Consider the following 12,675-nt stretch of genomic DNA (forward strand, 5'->3'; position numbering starts at 1 on the left):
TGGGTAAAAAGCCCACTTCTCTACCTACCAAAAGCTTATGCCCAAATAAATCTGTTAGTCTTTAAGGTGCCACCAGACTCCTCATTGTTTTTGTGGATACAGACTAACACAGTTATCCCTCTGATACTTGATACCATGTCAGATTAAGGTGTATAGAGCTGTTATGAAATCCTTCACTGACTCACTGTTCTCTTGCTTGTGTAAGTAAAACCATTCCTGTTCAAAAATCACATTGCAGCATAGCATGAAATGCTTATCCAGTTTTCCTTTAGCTGTATTGATCTGTTTTACCTGAGCAGCTGAGTCTTCTGGAAGGATAATAATCTTTGCTAAAGGTCCCATTGTATAGAGCAGGCTGTTAACTTGTTTCTCCTCTGCTGATCTAAATCAGATGCCTGATGTAGCCTCCGGAATCTGCTTACTGGGAGTGGCCATCCCTCAGGGCAATGGAAATCAAATTCTGATGCGGGGTTGTACTTGGACAAAGGCTGTGTCAGATGTAGCAATCTCTGCTGTTATATTGATCAGACTATAGATTTCCCCTCCCCCTTTTTGTCTTTGTTGCCACCACGTGTGGGTGTGGCTGTTGAGGAAAACAAACTGGTGTGGCTATGGGCCTAGCCTTTATTACAGTGTCTTAATTTCCCATCATAGTTCCCTGTTGCAGCCTGGATTCACCATAGCTGGACCCTGGGTTCTTTGTTTTGTTTTTCTCTTTTAAGGCCTCTTTTCTACCTGTTCTGCAGTTAGTCTTGTGCAGCTTTTTGGCTGTTCTGGGTGGACTGATAGGTGGGCAGGGATGTTCTGTGGTCTGTTGGGTCTTTATTTGCACCAAATCTGACACCATATAGAGATTAGAGATCCAGCACATGATGGTGGCACTGAATGCAAGACTGACTTTTTCCTGTTTACACCATCTTATTGTCCTTGCTCTAAGCATTTCCTGTCAACACTATACAACTCACCTGTGCATTGCCTCCCTACTCCTGTCCTTCACCACCTAATGGAGACTGCTCTGTGGGATCCAGAACAAAGGATAGGCGTTCCTAACCACCTTTCTCTGTACAAGGTGGGAACCATCTGTTCAGTTTTTACTGCAAATCATAATCCAACCAGTCTTCATTGGGAACTCTGTCTGAGAGAAATGGAGTAAGGACTTCAACATATGGTTCATGACAACTTTGAACATTCATCTAGCTAATCCATTCAGGAGGCGCTGCGAAAGATCATATTTATCAATGAATAATAGACATGCTAATGTCTAAAAACTTCTACTCTTCAATCCTCATTCAGCAACTTAAAGATACAGAACCAGATTCTCAGTTGGTATATATCAGTGTAGCTCCATTCAAGCCCATGGCACTAAGCAGTTGACTTATACCAGCTGAGGAGCTGGATCCATATATCCTACTATCTCTGTTCCTGCAAGAGCTAGAATATCTTCCAAAAGCACAAGGATATTTGCTGCTGATCTAGTGCGGATATAATTCAGTTATTTGTACATCTTGTGACACAGGGGAAGCCAACAGATTCTCAGTCAGCTTTGGTATTCTTCCTCCTAGGCCAAGTAGTGTAAGAGATCCAATTTTAATTCTCAGAAGAATGAATCATTGGCAACCACCACTCCATTCTATTTAGGTCCTTACACAGTGCTTGTGAACATGATATCTGAGAAGCTAACTACAGTAATCAAGCTTGAAAAACTGCTAGTACTTTGGAAGAGGGATCCTGCTGAAAAGCAGTACATGTAGGAGGAGGTCATCTGGGGACTTGTTTTAAAGGCAAATAGAAAGAAAAAGAGGTCCTCAACAGGTATGTGCAATTTGAATGTGACTTTCCTTAAGTCTAAAACAAAATGACTTTTATGCTAATAAATAGTCATCTATAATGGGCAATAAAGGATGAAGAAAAAGCCATGGAAAAATTTCAGTGTAAATGGGAAAGAGGTGTTAAATATTTCACAGATACTTAGCTTTCCTGTAAACATAGATCTTCACAAGACTTATTTTATTATGGCCACAGATACACTGTAGCAAAGAAAACAGCCTGCCTAGAAAATGTGTTTTTTTTGAAATATGAAATCACTGTACTGCAAATGTGTAATTTCTATGCTTTATAAGCTTGCTTTTCATTGTGGAAAAATTAGAAAGATGCCAGTTATCCAGATCCTGTTTGTTTTGCCCTTGTGAACTGAATTTCAGTGGTTTGAGCATTGGCCTGCTAAACCCAAGGTTGTGAGTTCAATCCTTGAGGGGGCCATTTAGGGATCTGGGGCAAAAATTGGGGATTGGTCCTGCTTTGAGCAGGGGGTTGGACTAGATGACCTCCTGAGGTCCCTTCCAACCCTGATATTCTGTGATTCTTCAGCACATTTTCATTTAAAAGTGGCTCCTTAAGAACTAATCTTTTACCTTTGCTAATTAATTCTTGCATTAGAAAATATGTATTTACTAGTAACTTTAATATAGCTAGAAAGGTTGGGTTAATTGTGCTGCATCCCTCCATCCTCCCCTCCCTCAACTCTCTGCTTCTGTAACTCATGTATTTCATGTTTTGTATAACAAACAGTTTGTTCCTGTTACCCCCACCCCAGCTGAGCAGAGTATAGTTTATGAAAATGAGAATATATGTACAGAAACATCAACTTTGGGACAAAGCATGTGATCAGTATGCCCCCAAATACTCAACATGGCAGGCAGTAATGTCTGCCTGCGACATGCCAGCGACAGGTAGAAAGGGAGCTTGCACATAGAACCAGTGCATGGAATCAGAGGGGGAAATGTCACTGTACTATAGCTGACTCAACTATATTTTCAAATGGCAGTGCAAAGTAAACCAACCCCAGCTTGCCCTAATTCTACTAAATGCACCACGTCCCCACCTACTGCCTGCATTTCCCCAACCCCTTTTTAGAAAGATGTTTCCCATCTTCTTGCTTGCTCTCTCCCTGTGCCAGTATGAGCAAGCCCAGAATGTTTACCCTATTTTAGGATACTCTTAGTATTGTTCATCATTTAAAAGTAGAATATCACTCATTTATTAATCATGTTTATTACAGTAGGGCCTAAGCCAATGAAGAATGGGGTCCCATTGTGTGAGGTACCCCTGCAACAGAGCAGCAAACAGTCCCTTCCCTGACGAGCTTATGTTAGGATATAGATATTCAGGCCTGTCTGTAAAGGCCTATACTCTAAGAATTTAGGTGTATTCTTATCACTTGGCTAGTTATAGAGGTATAAAAGAAAGAATCAAAATCGCTGTCTGCTGGTGTAAGGGCCTTCTCTTACTGTGACAGTCTGGGGCCCTGTGCTTAGGCTAAGGCCTTTGGCTAAGCAGCAGAGGCAGCCATAAGCTAGGAAGCAAACAGTCACATCCTCACATTCCAAACTAGTCACATTGAAATCAGGTGCTATTGGGCTGTTAGGAATTATCAGGACAGGATTGTATTCCTATCACCTCCAGAGAAAGGGAAGTGCCTAGAAAATGTAAAAGGAAACTTAGTTTGGTAGCATCCTGTCTGGCAAGAACTCACTTATCAATAGTTGGGATGTGAAATCCTCACTTCAGTATTGTCTTGTCATTATAGTTCCCACTTTGCTATTGTTTGTCTGTGTAATCTCTGTCTGGTTCTGTGATTGTTCCTGTCTGCTGTATAATTAATTTTGCTGGGTGTAAACTAATTAAGGTGGTGGGATATAATTGGTTACATAACCGTGTTACAATATGTTAGGATTGGTTAGTTAAATTTCAGGAAAATGATTGGTTAAGGTATAGCTAAGCAGAACTCAAGTTTTACTATATAATCTGTAGTCAATGAGGGAGTGAGTGTGTGTGGGTGGGGGAGATGGGAACAGGGAATGGGGGTAAGGAAATTGGAATAATGTTTTGCTAAGGGCAGGAATGGGAACAGGGACACAGGTGTAAGGCTCTGTGGTGTCAGAGCTGGGAAGGAGGATACTAAGGAAGGAAACTGGAATCATGCTTGCTGGAAGTTCACCCCAATAAACATTGAATTGTTTGCACCTTTGGACTTCGGGTATTGTTGCTCTCTGTTCATGCGAGAAGGACCAGGGAAGTAAGTGGGTGAAGGAATAAGCCCCCTAACAGCTTACAATCTAAATAGATCACAATCACTATTAAAGAGCACAGCCAATAAGGAAATACCATGTTCTTCTTTAAAGGTGGTGCTCATTCACTGCAACATGCCAGTGTACCAAGGCCAATCCAGCAAAAACAATCAACTGTCAACATTCTTCCAAATCTTCCTCCTGCCAATTCAGCCAATCTACATGATTTTAACTTCTAACAGGAAAATTACAATGGTTGTTGACAGAGCTCGTATTAGTTGCTAGCACTTGGAAAAAGCCTGTATTTTTTTAATAGTCTCTCTGGCTACTCAGTGTGTACCCACTATACAAAAGACAACTGTTTGATATTGCAGGGGCTATTTCTAATTAAAGTATAGTAATATGGCTAACATCTATAATACATTACATGTGACTCTTAAATACATATCCTGAGTTGGAAAACACTTTACAAAAACATTTTCTTGGTCAACACCAAATGAATGAGTGATCTGCTTTTATTTGCACATTTCAGTTTAATGTAGCTTCCCTGTTTCTCTACTGAACTCTGAATACTGAAGACCTATGACAATAATAAAACACCCTCTGCACTTTTCAGGGTGGCGTGTGTGTGAAGAAGTTGGAAAATAGAGAATGTGGGCATTTTCCACAATTTTTAAGTGACTTTTTTGATTCCCCTCCAACTTTTTGTTTAGAAATATTTTCAAAGTATAAATTTAATTGAAAGTCAATCTTCACAAAAACACTCTCCACAAAACCCCATTTTTCAACATAAATACTTTGTCAAACAATTTCAACCATCTCCTTACAAATATGGGGTTAGATGCCCAGCTCAGGGTGCTCGTGTACTGAAAATTTTAGCCTGAGTATATAATCTGGACCGCTTGATTTGTATATATCCCAGTGGGCCCTGAATTTATATGACCTTGAGTAACAAAAACTTCCCTATAGGGGAATTAAGCAGTCAATGAGAGTTGAGGGTGTTCACTAGCTCTGAGGAGGCATCAAGCACTAATTTAGTAGAATATAACTGGGAATGGCTCAACATTCTGAGACCTTCATTTCCACTAAAAATAACTGTTTGGTAATGTTTACAGCCTATACAGTGTGGAAAATAAAGGTGTTTGTGTGGTTCAGAAACTCCTGTGTGTGTGGAGAGGAACCACATCCATACATTTCCCATAGGAAAGCATCATATATTGGAAAAAGTCTATTCAGGAAAAGAAAACAGCTGTACTGGCTCAACAAAATTTCCAATTAAATATGATGGTCAGGTAAATAGTTTGTAGCAATAAATTGGTGGGAGGAGATATTGGCTCAACTATATTCACCTAACCAGTCCAATAACTTTCATGTGAACAAAATAGAATAAACACAGAATAAGGCAGTAGAAGAAATTCTGTATTGCTCCAGAACTGAATTCAGGGAAGGTTTTAGCTCCATAAAAAACTTGAAAGCAAAGATTAGATTATATTGTGGTGCAGCCACTATTTCACAAATTGCATCTAGAATGCTATCCTCTTTAGGAGACATTGACTGTAAAAAGATTATTAATCAGCCATATGCTCTCCAAAATGAGGGAAAACTGGATGGTACCAATTTTCATACCAAACTTGGACAAGTCAATCTGGCTAGTCAGCGACTATAAAGTCAGTCAGTTCAGTGATATCTACCACTTGCTCAATACAAAATATTTATTTGCTCCCTTAGCAGGGGACACTTATATGACAAATCATTCTTAGTATACTGTTGACAAACTTCTTGGACAAGATTGGAATTCTCAGGAGAACCTGGGCCACATTCTGCTCTGTTACTAACTCGATGGAGTTACTTGGGATCCACAGTGATAGTAAAGGAGAGCAGAATGTGGCCTTCTTTCCTCCCTGCCCCAAACACCTACCAATTGTTGTACAAGTAGCATAAATTGCTGTATGATGTTTGAAGGGTGCCTTCTATTTTTAAACTCTGCAGAGCAAGACTGGATGTTGAAGGGATTTAATCACATAGTTTTGTTTTCTTGACGATGTTTAAATCAGAGGGCTCTCTGTCGAGAAACACCTGAGATTCTGGAGAAGGTGCTTATTGAGTCCAAGTGAAGCAGGCTATCAATTTGTACAGCCAAGTATGAACGTACCCTGGATTCAATAGAAATGCTAAAGGGTTTTCACAAAATGAGAAAAAGGCTGAACACATAGTCTTGGAATTCCAACCTTTCTTTTCTTCTCTGAACTGTGATAGTTGTCAGGTGGCTGTTATAGAGCCCCTGTCTGACACCCCCCCCCCCAGCACCCCATGCTGTCTGTCTCCCCATAGCACCTGTCTCCTGACCTGGCCTGGCAGGTGCTGTGAAGAAGGCAGGCTCCCTCTCTCTTCCCTAGCTGGTTGGAGCTGCTGCTGTGTTCTATCACCACAACACCCTCTGGTGGGCAAAAGGCAGAACTGCAGCAACATTTTGCAGCAACACAGCATTCCCCCAAGAATAACTCCTGATAGGGTTCACAAAGTCAGAGCAATCTCCCTGAAACATGACAGAATAAAAAGGTTTAAAACTTGAGTTGTTTTTTTAAATATTTATCAACAATATCTTGATAAATATATCTAGCAATGTGCATGCATGCACACACATGACATTTAATGGCTATGTGTATAAATGTTTGTGTGTCCAATTAAGTTGTGGACCCTTGTATCATACATGTTTGACTGCCTCACCTGGAGTCTGCTTATTATTGTTATTCTGGGATTACTTTTAACATTTCAAATCATGGAGAACCCACAAGCAACTGCCTTCTCCACTACCCAAAAACTCCACAACAACCCAAAACAAATATTTCTGTCTTTCTTCTTTAGGCCCCTCGTCAAAAAAGCATTCCTATTCAGGACAGAGCTTATGCCTGACTTAAGCATATGCTTAAGTTTATTCTGAGTTGGGACCCAAAAGTGTAATTAAATCCAAAATCAGAGCTAATTATCAGACAATAGTTACCAACATTTAAAACTTCCCAAACAAGCAGCTTGTCTCCTCTGTCTGGTCACCAAACCCACAAAATCAGTAGAGTGTCCACATTAGTAATTGGTTACACATTTCTGAACAACAGCAGGTGAGAATTCCATATAGGGCTGCAAATGTGTGCGTTGTGTAGATTTTCCTTGTTTCTTTATCTGAGAAAGGTTTGAGTTATTGTTAATTGTCTCAGTTCTTTTCCTTTCTCACTCCCCCCCCATTCTTGTTTTCCATACATAACAATCTTTTTCTTTATAGTTAGAATTTGTCGTCAGAGCTATCTCATTTAGAACTGTCTCTTCCTAGATATGCCATTGTAAGGATCATTACATAATAAAAAGGGTTGAGTGAGTTCCCAACACCAGACTACTTATCACAGTTTTTAAAGTGAATAACTTCATAACTTTAATTTCTTCTTAAAATCTAGGGTCACTTCCTTCATCTGTTAAATATAAGTCATTAGCACTTCATAGATAATATAACAAAAGCAAACTCATTATTTGTCAGAAACCACGCATCCACAATTATGGGATCAGAAAGTCCTTTGTTAATTTCCACATATTAATGTACATGGAGTTTTCCCCTACCTTTGCAATTGTCTGGAACTGTTTTCTTTAATGGCAATCCAAGGTTATTTATTAACTAATCTAAATCTTTCCAGTTCCTCATTGTGAGTGCTGGAAAAAGTCACCTCAAAGACCCGTCTCTGAGTTCATGGTCTAATGCAGGGGTCTCAAACTTGCGGCTCACGAACCTCCCCAATGTGGCCTGTGGGGCTCCAGCAGTTTTGGGGCCGGGTCTCTCTGTTGGCACCACCTGCCGCCCCCAGGCACTATCCCCTTCCCCCCCAGCCGATTTACAATGGCCTGGGGCCCCCGCAGTGCAGTGGAGCTGAGCGTGTCTGCCTGCTCGCTGAGCGTGTCTGCCAGCCCTAGGGAGGGATGGGGCTGTGCCTCCCGTGCTGCCCTGAGGCACCCCCCCTGCAGCTTCCCATTGGCCATAGGGGCACTGCCCCGCCTTGGAGCCCCAGGTAAGCACCACATCCCCGGGCACCCTCCCAGAGCCTGCACCCCTACCCCCACCTCCTGCACTCCCTACCCTAGCCCAGAGCCAGCAGACCAATCCCCTACCCCAGATCTCCTCCCTCACCCAAACTCCCTCCCAGAGCCTTAGGCTGGTGGGGGGCAGAGTTTTGGGAGGTGGGTTCTGGGCGGCATGAGTGACATTATTGGCCTGCTGGGAGGATTTGAGGACTGGCACTGGCCCTAAGGTAAATTGAGTTTGAGACCCTGGTTTAATGTTTAATTTGTGTTCATCAGGAACAATGGAATTATCCAATAAAAAGGTGAAGCTTGTAAATGTAGGGGATGGTGTGTTCCTGGCAGCCAAACTGCAGTTCTACAACTCTTTTTCAAACAGCTGGGAATTATCACAGATTATGCCATAAACTAAACAAATTATAACCTGCTTCCTTTTCAATGTAGCTTTATCACACAATAAATGAAGGAAAATAAACAACCAAGCTTGAAACCTCAAACTCAATGGACACAGAACCAGAATCTAGGATCTGCTTTTCATATATACCTGAAGGGTAGCCACACTCTACTGGATCCTCCCCTACCTAAATTCAGTGGGAATCAGGAATGGTGAGAGCAACATTCGCTCCCCTCCATAGCTGCTAAACGCCAAGGATGTGGTGGTAGCATACAAACCAAATGGACATGCATGCTGTGGCTAGGCCAGTAAGAAAAGAAGATTTTAAAATAAGCGAGGAGGGAAAGTTCCTCCACGGTGATGACCCGTGGTCCATTTGATTGTACTATATATCCTCAGGGACAATAAGTTTTGCAGCCACGTAACATCTCTCTGTTCCATGAAGCTGAAAAAGAGATAAAGAAGAAATTCTGCAAGGACACTTTTATTGCATTTCCAGCAGAGTTTTCCTTTCCCATCGGTTTCCTGCACAAGTGGATTATTTTGTGCCCCTGGTAATCATTGAATAAATATGTGAAACTGAGAAGTACTTGATCGCTTTACTAAGTACCCCCTTGTGGCTTCTATCTAGGTTTGTTTGAATTTTACAAGATGCTCAACAATATCTGTGGCTTATTGGTTTGACCTTTAAATATTGTTTAAAATTGTGTGTGGTATAATCTGCAACTGGCAGAAAGAGGTCTAAGAATAACAGGATGGCATTATTTCGGAGGAATGTTACCTTTAAAAATGGAGAAACTAAAGTTTCCTTGAAGGATTTGCAAAATGATAATGGAAGAGGGGCAGGGGACAAGGCTATTGTTTAGAACTAGTATTTATTTTGAGATTATTTAACACATCACATTGAAGATGTGAATTGATAACTTATTATTTTATTTCTACATCATGAGCAGTGTGCTAGACACTCTACAGACGGACATGAAGGTAAGGCCTCAACCATAACAATGTATCTAATTTTTTAAAAGTTTTGTTTTCCAGACTCCCCTATAATCAGTGCACTGTTAATACAATAGATATTGTTCCTGCAGGATGCATATGAATTAATTGCAGTATCTCAGAGGTTTCTGGGTAGCGAGAGAGCCATAAAGTGAAACTGAGTGATTCCTTGATACCAGTGTCTAATAATTAAATTAAATGTTACCCTGTAGGGAACATAATTATATTACAAATTAGTTTTACCATTTTCATAATTATTTGAAATTTTAATGTAGTTTAAAAAGTCTTTAGTCATCCCCTATAATGACTATAAAATGGAGCAGTTTGACTGATGTGGTGGTTGGTGTTTTTTGTGTCTCATGCTATAATTATTTTGTGTACCACTGCCCTCTACTGTATGATATGAGAAATGCTGTATTCTGTGGCCCAAATACACAAAGGGCTTTTAGGCTGGGGATCTCAAACTTCATTACACACCAACCCCCTTCTGACAACAAAAATTACTACATGACCCCGGATCGGGGAGCCGAAGCCTGAGCCCCACTGCCCCAGGCTCGGGGGCAAAGCCGAAGCCCAAGGGTTTCAGCCCTGGGCGGGAGGCCTGTATCCTGAGCCCTGCCACTCAGGGCTGAAGCCTGAGCTCCACTGCCCAGGGCTGATGCCCTTGGGCTTTGGGTATGGGCAGTGGGGCTCAGGCTTTGGCGCCACCTCTGGCAAGTCTAACACCAGCCCTGCCACGACCATTGAAATGGGGTCATGACCAGTGATGAGCTGCCAAAATCTTAACAACTGGTTGCCCACCCCCACCTCCCAGGACTCCTGCCCCATCCAACCCCCTGCGTTCCTTGATGCCCCCCACTCAGGACCTCTGCCCCACTGACCCCCCTCTCCTGTCCCCTGACTGTCCCCAGAACCGGGCAGAAGGGTCTCTTGGGCCACCGTAGTGGGTGCCCACCCCACCCTTAAGAGCCAGAGGGACCTGCTGGGGGGCGAGGTGGGGAGTCCCAGTGGTGCTTACCTGGGGCAGCTCCCAGGAAGCATCCGGCAGGTCCCTCTGACTCCTAGAGGTGGGGGAGCATAGCTAGGGGGAGAAGCAGGGGGAGCAGCCACTCCCCCCACTGATCACATCAAAAGTGGCACCTTAGCGCTGACTCCGTGGGTGCTCCGGGGCTGGCAGCTCCCACTGGCAGCTCCCCACCCTGCGCCCAGCCCCAGCTCACCTCTCCTCCACTCCGCCTCCACCACCTCCCCTGAACGCGCTGCCCCACTCTGCTTCTCCGCGTCCCCGGCTTCCTGCAAATCAGCTATTCGGCGGGAGCGCCTGAGAGGGCTGAGAAGCAGGCGGCAGCTTCACACTCAGGCCGAGGGTGGCAGAGGTGAGCTGGAGTGGGGAGAGGTTCCCCTGTGTGCCCCCCCCCAGGGTTACCTGCTGCGGCATGGGCAGCCCTCCTCGTGCCTCCCCCCAGCCACAGCTCACCTCTACCTCCCTGGGCCTGAGTGCGAAGCCGCCGCCTGCTTCTCAGCCTGCCCCGGCTTCCTGCGTGAACAGCTGATTTGCGGGAAGCTGGGTGTGGGGCGGAGAAGCAGAGCGGGGCAGTGCGTTCAGGGGAGGAGGCGGAGCAGAGGTGAGCTGGGGCCAGGGGTGGGGTGGGGAGCTGCCAGTGGGTGCTCTGCACCCACCAAATTTTCCCCTTGAGTGATCCAGCCCTGGAGCACCCATGGAGTCGGTGCCTAAGGTGCCACTTTTGGCCGGTTAAATTTAGAAGTGCTTTTAGAACTGGTTGTCCCTCGCGGAACAACTGGTTCTGAAAGGGCTTCTAAATTTAACAACTGGTTCTAGCGAACAGGTGGGAACTGGCTCCAGCTCACCACTGGTCATGACCCACTTTGGGATCCCGATCCACAGTCTGAGAACTATTAATTAGGCTTTGCAACATCTAATATAGGAGCCTAGAAAATAAATGGAACAATTTTGTGATCCACAAAGTCTCATTTAGGCACCTAACCTCCCACACAATGAATAGCGAGAGATAGGTACCTAAGATTTTCAGACCAAAAATTCAGGTAATATTCAGGTAATACTTGTGCAATCCACAAATAAATATTCAACAGTCATTGGGCTAGAGAGAGAAATTAACTCCATATCCTGGTTGTTAGTGTACCCTCATGGGAGACAAATGACTTGGGGTCCAGTTGTCTTGCTCCAATGACTGTTTATTTATTAATCCAAACTGGAATAGCTTCATCAGGAGAGATTCAGGTGAGATCTACATCAGAATATCCCACAGCTCAATGGGATTAGGACACTTCTTCTGAGAGGTGTGGAAGTCCCCACTTAAATCTTTTCTCCTTGTCTGGCAGAGAGGGGGACTGAATCTGTGTCTCCCACATCCCAGGCAAGTGCTCTAACCATTGAATTGGTCACTGTCTTCTCCGGCCCGATTTTGAATGGGACCTAATCCAGCAGGGTGGCCTTTGAGTACCCTACTGGATCAGGTCCCATGGATGAGTTAGGTGCTCTTCCACCTCTCTTCACCTGGTTTGTGGATCACACTGGGGGATAGTCATCCAGATGCCTAGAGGGAGGCAACAGGGCACAAGCAGAAACGTAGGTGAGTAGGACAATTTTAACTTAAAACATTTAGGTCCTGAGGGAGTTGAGGTGCCTACTGCATTAGGCAGCAGCTGAGAGGGAGTTTTGTGAATAAAAATGGCACCTAAAACTGGGACTTAGGCACCTAAACCCCAGATTTAGGCAACTAAATACCTTTATTTCTTAGCTCCAACATTGCAAACACAGCTTTCCCTTTAGCTCAGCTAATAAATGTCTGTGCTTCTGGGGTAGTTGCATCTGAGTTCCACACCTGCTGTCACTCTGAAGTTCTGAGTAGCTATTGCTTATTCATGGGAGTAGAGAGGTTTGATACAATATGCTGTATGTTTGCAAAAGGGAACCTGTCTAGAAGTAAAGGCCTTTTAATGTTCAGTCAGTCTAGTGCTGTCATTGGCTCAAAACCTTTAATTGCTTTATAATATTAACTGAGCTATGCAGAGTAACGCGCTGTTTTAGAAAAAAATAGCATTTACTCATAAATCCTTCAAATAACCTCAGTTTCAGTGCACCATGCTATTCCAGATGATTTACTGTGCTTCTGTTTT

At 43.4% G+C, this 12,675-nt stretch overlaps 1 long non-coding RNA gene across 1 annotated transcript in view; it reads right to left on the reverse strand.

Moving 5' to 3' along the window:
- Positions 1-7,988, reverse strand: part of LOC140895314 (uncharacterized) — a 57,423-nt gene extending 49,435 nt beyond the window's left edge. Inside the window, exon 1 of the long non-coding RNA XR_012154166.1 lies at positions 7,674-7,988. This is a non-coding gene — a long non-coding RNA (uncharacterized lncRNA). The remainder of the gene's footprint in view (positions 1-7,673) is intronic.
- Positions 7,989-12,675: the final 4,687 nt, after the last annotated feature.

Source organism: Lepidochelys kempii, chromosome 11 (assembly GCF_965140265.1).
Source record: "Lepidochelys kempii isolate rLepKem1 chromosome 11, rLepKem1.hap2, whole genome shotgun sequence".
NCBI classification, from domain to species: domain Eukaryota; kingdom Metazoa; phylum Chordata; order Testudines; family Cheloniidae; genus Lepidochelys; species Lepidochelys kempii.